The sequence below is a fragment of the Corapipo altera genome, unplaced genomic scaffold, assembly GCF_003945725.1.
Source record: "Corapipo altera isolate COAL_440 unplaced genomic scaffold, ASM394572v1 0, whole genome shotgun sequence".
Classification (NCBI taxonomy): domain Eukaryota; kingdom Metazoa; phylum Chordata; class Aves; order Passeriformes; family Pipridae; genus Corapipo; species Corapipo altera.
The window spans coordinates 66,479,285-66,489,762 of NW_020884872.1; positions in this window are offsets into that span (position 1 = coordinate 66,479,285).

Consider the following 10,478-nt stretch of genomic DNA (forward strand, 5'->3'; position numbering starts at 1 on the left):
CTATTCTATTCTATTCTATTCTATTCTATTCTATTCTATTCTATTCTATTCTATTCCATTCCATTCTATTCATTCATCAGCTTCACCTGGTTTCTGTACTTCCAAATAAAAAATTTGGACTTTGGGATATGATTTGCAGGGATGTTGACTGCATGTGCACAATAATCAGTTTTGTAGCTTTAAGAGATGCTAATTCTTCCCTTGACTGTTAATTGCACCATGTGACTGCTGGTTACTGAAAACAGAACCTTTGCAACTCATTTCTTGGGTTGAAAACTTTCTCTCTTTTTTTTATCCACTTGTATCCTCTGTTATATTCCAGATTGTTTTTTTCTAAAAATTTCTCACAATATCAAGAATGTGTTATCATGCAATAGCATGAACTGAGTAATATTCTTAAGATATTCTCTCTTATTGTCTACAGAAAAAATATTCACATGTAATAGCAAAAAAAGTCACATTTTGGAACTGTGGACCCTTAAAATGGAAACGTTTATCACTATCATGAGGTGAATTCCACATCATAAAATAAATTTTTGTTTTTCAGAGTGAAAGCTAACAGATTTCTAATAGTGAAATTCTCATTTGTATATAAGAACCTCATATCTGATATGTTTTGTTTTCTTTTTACAACAGGTGTTTTACTAGAAATTTCACAGTGTGTTGTTTTGTTCTCTTTCTGCTTTGGATAACTCTTTATGAGTATACTGTTCTGAGCTAAATTCACAGGACAGACATATAGATATGAAATTTCTTTTACAGGAAGAGATTCCTGATTTTTTACTTTTTCCAAGGACAGTATTGTCCTGGAAAGTATTTCTCCTAAAATTGCAGCAGAGAAAGAAGAGGAAGTACACACAATTATAAGAACCAGATGGTCAATGTCTTTGCTTTGATATGCAGTGAAAAACTTTGAGAAGTGGTGATTTGGTCTCAGTCCAGACCAGGGATCTGGAGCAGACTGGAATATGATTTCCTCTCCAGTTGCATATTCGCCAGACCCATTACCATGGGATGCAATAGATTGAAACTAAAGAAATTTGTCTCTTTTTTATGGTCTCTTTCTCTTTCTGTTACTGAAGTGTCTCACTTAATGTAGTGAAACAAAAAATCAAGATGATCTGTGTGCAGACCAGATAGAAAAAGACTACTTACAAAAGAGTGATATAGGAGATGATTCACTAGGTAAAACTGCTCAGGAGAATTAGTGTTTTAGCACAAAACCAGTATTTTATTTTGATGAATTTTAAATTCTTGATTGTGTTCAGCAGTGACCAACCACATTTCTGTGTTTGGAGGAAGACAAGCAATCTCCAAAAAGAACGAGACTATGACCTCTCTAAGATTTTAAAACTCAAAATGAAAAAATCTACACAACAAACTAGTATGCACTAGTGATTAGACTTTGACAGAAACACATTACAGACATAGAATCACTGTCACAACTCCTAAAATTGTATCCTTTCCCCACCAACCCCACCTTCCTTTTGCCTAATTCCATTTGTAGATTCATAAGTGTATAAAAATGTTCCCTATATTTAAAACAAGTTTTGTATTCTTCCCTCACAAGCTGTTAGAAATATTTTACTCTCCTCATATGACACCTGGCAGGAAAGTACTGCTTAACAGTTTCTGGGTTGGTTTGAAGTAGGAGTATCAGGCTTATGTAGTCACAGTATTTCAATATGGTTGTGCTATAGGAGGTAACTTTTCTTCTACTACACACCACAGCAAGAAATACTGGCGCAAGTTCAACAAGAAGATTATCAGTGGTCAATTTTTCAAAGCCAGGAATGGAATATTGTAAAGGATCAATATCTTGTAATAAAAAACCTAAACCTACTACTTCAAATATAATAAAATCTATGAACAAAGTAAAAAACTAATTCTTTACAACAAAAGCAAATTTCTTGAGATAAAAATAAGTAATTTTACTCAAATTTCTCTAGATGTTAATATTCCAACTTCAGCTTCTCACTTTGTAGCTCATTAATCAACATCATGTTCTCCGGGAACACAGAAACAGTCAGAAGATTCTATCTTCTTTTCTATTTGCATTTAGTGCTTGATGCAAAAAAAAATTAAGTCTTATTTATGCATTGTGTTTGATATTGTATAGTGTTAATATGGTAATCCCCAGAGCAATTTTCCCTTATTCCTTGTTCCAAGGTATTTTGTTTGTTACACGTTAATAAACCAGATTATCTGGTTACCTGAGCATTTGATATCTAAATTCTCAATATACAGAATTGTTTAACAAGCTTGCCTGCCCACTTATTATAGAAATTAATCCCAGGTGACATACCTCAACAACAAAAGATATGCTTAATGTCATCTTTGGTTGTATTATTTTAAAAATACATTTCTGCTAGTTAAAAGGCTTTGAAATTCATTGAAGGCTTGTTTTAGCTTTTTATGTGTGTGTGCGGAGGGTATTTTATTTTTATTTTTCTCCTTTTCCTGCAATTGAAGAGAAGTTAATGACAAATATATTGACTGAGTATTCTAGAACTTGTTTGGGAAACTGTAGTAATTATTCTGCTATTCATTCTCATAAATGTGATCTAGCATATTCTAATCTAATCTGTTATTGTCTTGAACCTTTTGAGTACCATGTTGTGCATCAAAAAGGACTGTCTGTCTTTAACTCCAGCTGTCAACTAAACCCAACACAGCCAGTCATTCACTGACCATTGATGGGATGGAGGAGAGAATCAGAAGACTAACACTGAAAACTCTTGAATTGAGATAAGGATGGTTTAACAGGTAAAGCAAAAGCCATGCACATTAGGAAAGCAGAAAAAGGAATTCATTCACTGCTTCCCACCAGCAGGCAGGCATTCAGGCATCTCCAGGAAAGCAGGGCTCTGTCACATTTGATAGTTACTTCAAAAGACAGATGCCATCACTCTCAAGGTTCCCCCAGTTTTTTATTGCTGAGAATGATGCCATATAGTGTGAAATGTCCCTCTCATCATTTGGGGTCAGCTGTCCCAATGCTCTTAACTCGCTGTGCACCCTCAGCCTCCTTAGTGGTGGAGTGGGGTGAGAGGGAGAAAAGTCCTTGAGATGTGTAAGCACTGTTCAGCAATAACTAAAATATCCCTGTGTTATCAACACTGTTTCCAGCACGAATCCAAAGTAGCACCATACTAGCTAATATGAAGGATACTAATTCTATTTTAAAATCAGCACATAAAGACAAAAGGCAAAAAACTAGTTGCAACAAAGGAAATTTAAACTGCACATTAGGAAGCTGAACGCTTAACTGCAACAACAGCAGTTAAGTACCAGAACAGGGAAAGGGTGGAATCCCCATCCCTGGAGATATTTAAAACTTGACCGGAGAAGTTGTGAACAGTCTTATTTAAGGTTTTAAACTATCCTTCATTCAAGTGGGGTCTTGATTTCCAGGCATTCCTTCCAACCTCTTTTTTTTCTTTGATTCTGTGATCTCACTCCACACATACTACTTGAAATTACAAGCATTTAGAATGTGGAGGCTTCATCTCCAGTCTTCAATATTTTCCTTGTCTGGAAACTTATTTCATGCTAGATTAGATTCAAAGGTAGAAGTTTTCTTCTTCCTCTAGGAATGTGAATGAATTGGTGTCAATTAAGTCAGTGAGATTAACCAAAATACTCCTTTAAGTGTATGTGGCAGACTGCGTGCTATGGATAATTGTATTGAATCTTGGCTGAGGTGAAGTTCCATTTTCCCGTAGCAGCCCTCACAGTGCTGTGCTGTGCATTCATAGCTAGAAAGGTGTTGGTAAGACTCCAGTGTTTCGTATACTGTTGAGCAGTGCTGGCACAGCATGAGTGCTGTCTCCAGTATTCTGCCCCTCATCAGTAGGCTGGGGATGGGTAAAATCCTGGGAGGGGACACAACTAGTACAGCTTACCCCAACTGACAAAAGGGATATTCCATACCATGTGTCAGCTCAGATATAAAAACTAAGAAAAGGAGGAGGAAGTGAGGGTCATTTCTTATTTACGTTTGCCTTCTGGAGCAACTGCTACACGTGCTGAAGCCCTGTTTCATGGGAAGTGGCCAGACTTTGCTTGCTGATAGGAAGTAGAGAATAAAGTCTTTTTTTTTCTTGTGCACACAAGCCCTTTCACTTGTGCTTTGGTAAACTGCTTCATCTCAACCTACAAGTTGCTTTCCATCTTGTTTTGTCTCCACTGTCCAGCTGAGAAGGGGGAGTGATAGAGCAGCTTGGGGACCACCTAGCATTCCACCAAGGTCAATACATCACAATAGTCTCTCTTCTACTGGTCAGCATAATCAGTCTGTAGATATGCACACATGCAGTTGCCTCTCAGTAAAAGGTATGAATTAGGGGATCATAATTCCTGTCTCTATAGTAAGTTAAACTATACTTATCACATGAAATTTTGAGTTTGGATGAAACTACAAAGAAAGTTTTATCACAAATTGCTTCTCAGACATAATCTACAAGTCCCTTCTCTTTCTCATTCACAATAATACTATAAACCTTAGCATTTTCTCACAATTTAAATGCTTGTGACCTGATATTTCATCTATGTATTTCATTGTCTACAGTGCAATTAATTCCTTCCTAGTGTCTACCTCAAACAACCTAGAAAAGAGACCTGGTTAATTTAAACCTGTTATGGTTAAGTTCATGCTTTAACCTTGTTCTTAACATTTACTACTCTCTCTCCCTTTTCCCCGAAACTGTATTCAAGCTGTGTCCATAAAACAAAAGCTGATTAAGGGACTCTTTGGTCATTACCTAAATCTCAGTTTTCTAGTCCTTTAATGAAGTGCTAGGCAGCTGTGGCTGTTAAATGCATATGTTTCTTTTGAGGATTACATATTTACCAATGACTGCAAGATGACTGTTTAGCAATGTATTAATAACTAATTATGAACTTATACCAAATTGATTTTTAAAAATTATTTTAAATTTAGAGAAATTGACTAGATTGTCAACAGATTCGAAAAAAGTGAATGCATAAAATCTTGAATTTTAAGTAATTTAAAAAGCAACAAGCAAAACACTCGGATTTTTCTATACTTAAAGGTCTCTTCCAATTAAATGCAAAATTTCCATAGAATGTGCAGAATATTCTGAATACATTTATAGTTTAAAATACATTTCAAATCATTGAAACACAGATTTTCCCAGAAAAAAAAATTATAATCACTTCATCTGTCTAAAACCTGTTTCTATAATTATCAGTGCTTTTACTCCCATTAGGTATCGGCAGCATAGTTAACAAACAGGACTTTCCCTCCTGGCAATGTTGTGGCAAAAAAAGTAATTTTCTCATGACAATGTTTCCATATTTAGAAAAAATAGAGCAGATCTCTTTAACCATTTGATGAAATGAGACATTTCACCACAGAATCAGGAGTACAAATCTAAGTCCTCTTCTATCCTTATGAACGGATTTCACCATGACTCAAATGAAATACATAGCTATTCATTTTGAAAGGGGAATGTACTGACTTTGTCTGGGATGAAGCTAACTTTCCTCATAGCAGCCTGTAGGAGACTAGAGGAATGGTTGACTGGCTCAAAACAATCAGATGGGAATTGGTGGTGGAACAGAGTGAGCCCTGTGTAGGTGGGGTGGTGCACTGCTCCCTGCACCCCCTTGAGCCTTCTCAAACTGTGCTGAGTAGCTCAGGAGCATTTGAAAAGCAGCTGCTGGCCTGCACTGTAGTGGGGGTGGTTGGTCTCATGGGACCACCAGGAATATTCTGGATCTGTGTAAAGCATGAGATTTTGATGATGAAATTAGCATAAGCTCACCTGGAGGGCCCCAGCAGACCGGAACAGATAAGAGCATGATGAAATATGTGCTGCGTGGCACACTCCACTACCCTAGATTTAAAAGCTACTGAGACCATGCTGGATCCTTGGGTGGTGACTATCTTCCTTTCTCTTTTTTCTTTCTCTTTTCTTATCTTCTTCTTCTCAAAATATATTGTAAAGTGGACTAAGGAAAATTCCACTCAGTGCCTTGCTAAGTGCCTTGTTGTATCTGGATATGTTAGAGTTCACTAAGTTAAACTTTGCCCAGTGCTTATTCCATTGGCATGTTCTAAAATTTGCAAGTAAAAATTGTTTTTGAACCTCTGGAGAATTTTGTTGTTTCTCCTATGTACCATCGAGAGCAAATCTAACTACCTTCTCTTAAACCTGCCATGCAAACTGGAGAATTACACAGCCCATATGGTGCTGTGTTTTAGATTTGTGGCCAAATCAGTGTTGATAGCAATATTTTGACTTTTACAGAGCACTGCTTATGCACTATCAAGGCCTTCTCTGTTTCATACTCTGTTTCCTTTCTCTGTTTCCTACTCTGCCCAATCAGTGAGTATGCTGAGGTCACACAAGAGTTGGGAAGAGACACAGCCAGGAGACCTGACCCAAAATGACCAAAGGGATATTCCATACCATGAAACCTCAGGCTCAGAGGTAAATCTGTGGGAATTTTACCAAGGTGTCCATTGCTTGTAGTATGGACATGGATCTCCTGGTGATGAGTGATTATTTTTGCATCACTTGCTTGTTTGTTTACTTCTTTTTTTTTCACTTCACTTGTTAAACTCTCTTTACCTTGACCCGTGAGTTTTCTATCTTTTACCATTCTGATTCTCCCCCTGATCCTACTGGGGGAATAGTGAGTGAAAAAGTGGATAGGGACATATTTGCCATCCACAGAAAGTGAAAGATTGGTCATTAACTAGCTATGTAAATTTTTATTTAAAATAATCCATAGGAATTGATTTAGTTTAATTAATTTACATAGCTGAGTAAGCAAGGCTGGGATAGAATAATTTATTAACAAAATAATAGGATTTAACTATACTAAATAGTGAATATTGCCAGCAAGTTTTGAATAAACTACTGCTCTTTAGCGAGGGAAAGCTTTCCACGAGAAATCAGTTTGTTATTGTTTGGCTGTCATTTTTAGAGGTACCATGTAAAATCGTATTTTTTTTCAGTAAGTCAGATTTTGGCACCTCTACTGATGTTACATAAAATAAATTTCCTTTGATTTACCCAATCACTGGGACACTGGTAAGAAGCTGAGCATTATGATGTTTGTTAAATGTGACTGACTTATTTTGCAATCTGCTGAAAATAATTAAGTGTTTGGAGTGCAATACTCACCATAACTAGCAAGGGTAGAAACACCATCCCCTATTAAATGTAACTGTTTTCAGTTGCTGACAGGTTTTTCTAATGACTGATCATAGTCTTAAGGTCTTTAAGCTAAACTTTAAGACAGTCATAAAAAAACCACTTGCATTATATTTTTTCTGGAATTATTTAAGATTCGTTTATTTTGCTGGGTTTGGATTTTTTTTTTTATTTTTAACGTAGAAAAGGATGTATGCTATTAAGCTAAATTCCATAGAGATTAAAAACCCTTTTTAACATTAACAGAGGCAACTAAATATGGTTTTATGAAAGAATTGGCACTAAAATTAGTTTTTATTGTTATTAGTTGATGGACCGTGAAGCCTGACAGCATTATGCTTGTTTTATAACTTCTAGCCTTTTGTTAGACAAATTTGCTTCATAATGTCTGAAGATAGTCAATTTTGGAGGATGCAAGGATCTCAGATGGAACCGTATCGACATAAAAGTGAATATAGAACCAAATCGCGCTTCCATTTCAAGAAAAGCACGTAATGCACAAATGACCCCAAGTAACCACATTTCTTTATGCATTTGAGTGGAATATTTTTCAGAATATTTTTCAGAATGTGGGATTTTTTTTAGATTTTGGTATGCATACATATGTTATGCTTTATACAAAAATGTATAATTTGAGATGCAGTTGTGATTGATATATTTCTAAAAGCAATAGCTGTGAGGCAGGGAATATCAAATATACTTTATTGTGGGAAAACATATACCAATTAATCCAACTATTTATTTTACATACAACTAAATGTCATTTCCCAAGTATGTTTATACCATGCTAACCTGACATAAACAGATCTTCTACCTGTGGTGAATTTTATAGTAGAAATATTTTTCTTTGGAACGACTTGCCTTCCGTTCCAATTCTGAGCTTTGCTGTAGAATGCAATGCAGTAAAAGAGCAATAGGCAACAAAGCAAGGATAGGTGAGGTGGTCTGTTTCAGATAAATATGAGAGTAATGAAGATAAAGGCTATCTCATATGAGTGGAGAAAGGTTGGGGTTTTTTGTTACCACATAACACCTTGAGAATACAAGTAGGTGAAGACATTTCAAATGTTTTTAGACAAAATGAAAAAATTGGAAAGGAAAAAAAAAAAAGGAAGAAAGGAAGAAAGGAAATTCCTAAATAAGGAGGTCATAAACAAGTTTTCATTTTTATCACAACAGCTAAAAATTATAAATTAAAATGAAAATATATGAAAATATTTACTCATATGGAGCTTGGGATGATGAAAATACTGTCTGTATTGGCTGTGATATGATAGAACCCTATGTAATTTTGAAGAAAAAAGATTAAAACAGATAAAAATATTTTTTTGAAATTAATTTTAGTTTTGGCATAAATGCATAATTTTTTACTTTACATAAGATTGAGATCAGAATTCATTCTGCATTAGATTATATACCCAGATTTGAGGAAATTATTTCCCTTCCCGTTTCTTTTCTGGTCATCTATGTGTATAAGACAGGTAAGTAAGAGACAGGACTATAGTGAGACAGTTTTGATTGCTAGAGCAAGCAGTAAAAGAAATCAACTTACGTAAAAGAAACAAACATTTCTGGAAAAATTCCCATGGAACATGACAAATACTGTATACTGCAAGGGAAATTTTTGTGGTCATAGTCTCACATTGTGTAAGAAACTTTAACTGTATTAAAAATTGACTTTGTTGAACAGCTTATACATTTGTATATCAAAATGGCTAGCTGTTAAATAATAGACATGACACCTTATTATGCAAAAAGGAGAGTTTCTAAACACACAGTAAAGTACCCTTAATTTGCATCTAACTAGAAAGCAAGACTGGAGTGAAAAATAGAAAGTTGTTAGGGCAGTTAGAGTCATTGACTATGAGCAATTTTATTTAAGTCTAGTAAGGAATGCAAGAGTTCACTGAGCTCAGTGTTGAAGCAGTTCTTTATTCTTATTTATTTGAAGAACTGTGGTATAGAAGCTTAAAAAGCCTTGGAAGGTCTATAAACTTTTTAAAATTTGCTCCCATTTTAAGGTCTCTGACAGTTTAAAAATTTGTATGAGTGATACTTAACTTCCTTGTTTTCCAGAAGTCAAATGTATGGTAATTTGGAATATTTTGTTCTACTTTTATCAAGAATCCAAAACTTGCTCCTAAGAAAGCACACAAAACAATGCAAAAAATCAATCTTTGGAATTTTTTCGTGAAAATAATTGAGACTTCAATATTGAAAATTAGGGGCTAATAGGTAACCCTTATCAGTAGGAAGGTTTGACTTGGTCCCACTCCAGTATGAGAACCTTTGGAGTCTCAGTTTCTTCAGTTAAAGAAGTATTCCAGAATCAAGACTTTAATGAGATTCAATAAAAACCCATACCAAAGGGACAATGGGCACAGCACTGTAAGGTTTCTAAATCATGTAAGTATATAAAAAAAAAAAAGTATACATATCTATATTTGTTGTTGTTCCAAAAGAAGGAAAACCCCAAAATTATTAATTAAACTTTAAGGGCATTATTTTTATATTTTGGGGTTTTTTCATTTTTTGAAAACTGCAAGTTATTCTCAGGATAGCTGGTCCCACAGTTTCCCCTCATATGTACCTTCTATATAGTAAGAGAGGGATAAGAAGCTTTTAAAAGTACAAATTTGTGAGTGTATAATTTGAGGAACTGGATTCTCAAAAAGTGTTCAAATTTTGAATAGTAAATTTTAAGCTCAAAAATTTCTTCAAAATCTGTTAAAATGAAACCGGATTTTAGTTGTCCTACTGAACAATACCACGCAATCACTGTAGCACATGATATTTCAATGATGTACTTTATTTATTGGTTGATTAAATAACTAATCCCTTTGTTCTTGATTCAGAAAGCAGTGAAAGTCTCACAAAGATTTTTCTTCACCTTTTATCGGATTAGATGAAACTTTGAATGAAATAAGTAAAAAAAAATAACATTGAGTCCCCTAATGTTTACAAAACAATAATAAGGTCAATAGAATAGAGAATTTTAAAGTTTACTAAAGATAGGAATATTGTTACTGTCAAAAAGAGAGATAGGTGTCAGGAAGAGAATAAGAAAAGAGCAAGCAATAAAGTAGTGAAATTTCTGAATGATAAATTGGTAAGATACTGAAATTTGAGAAGAAAATAAATGAAAATTTCTACTAATCCTGATGGTTTCAGAAGAGGGCACAGCAGAGTCATCACAATATCACGAAGTGTTCAAAAAAGCATGTGGATGTGGCATATGCAGGCATAGTTTAGTGGAGGGCTTGGCAGTGCTAGGGGAATGGTTGGACTTGT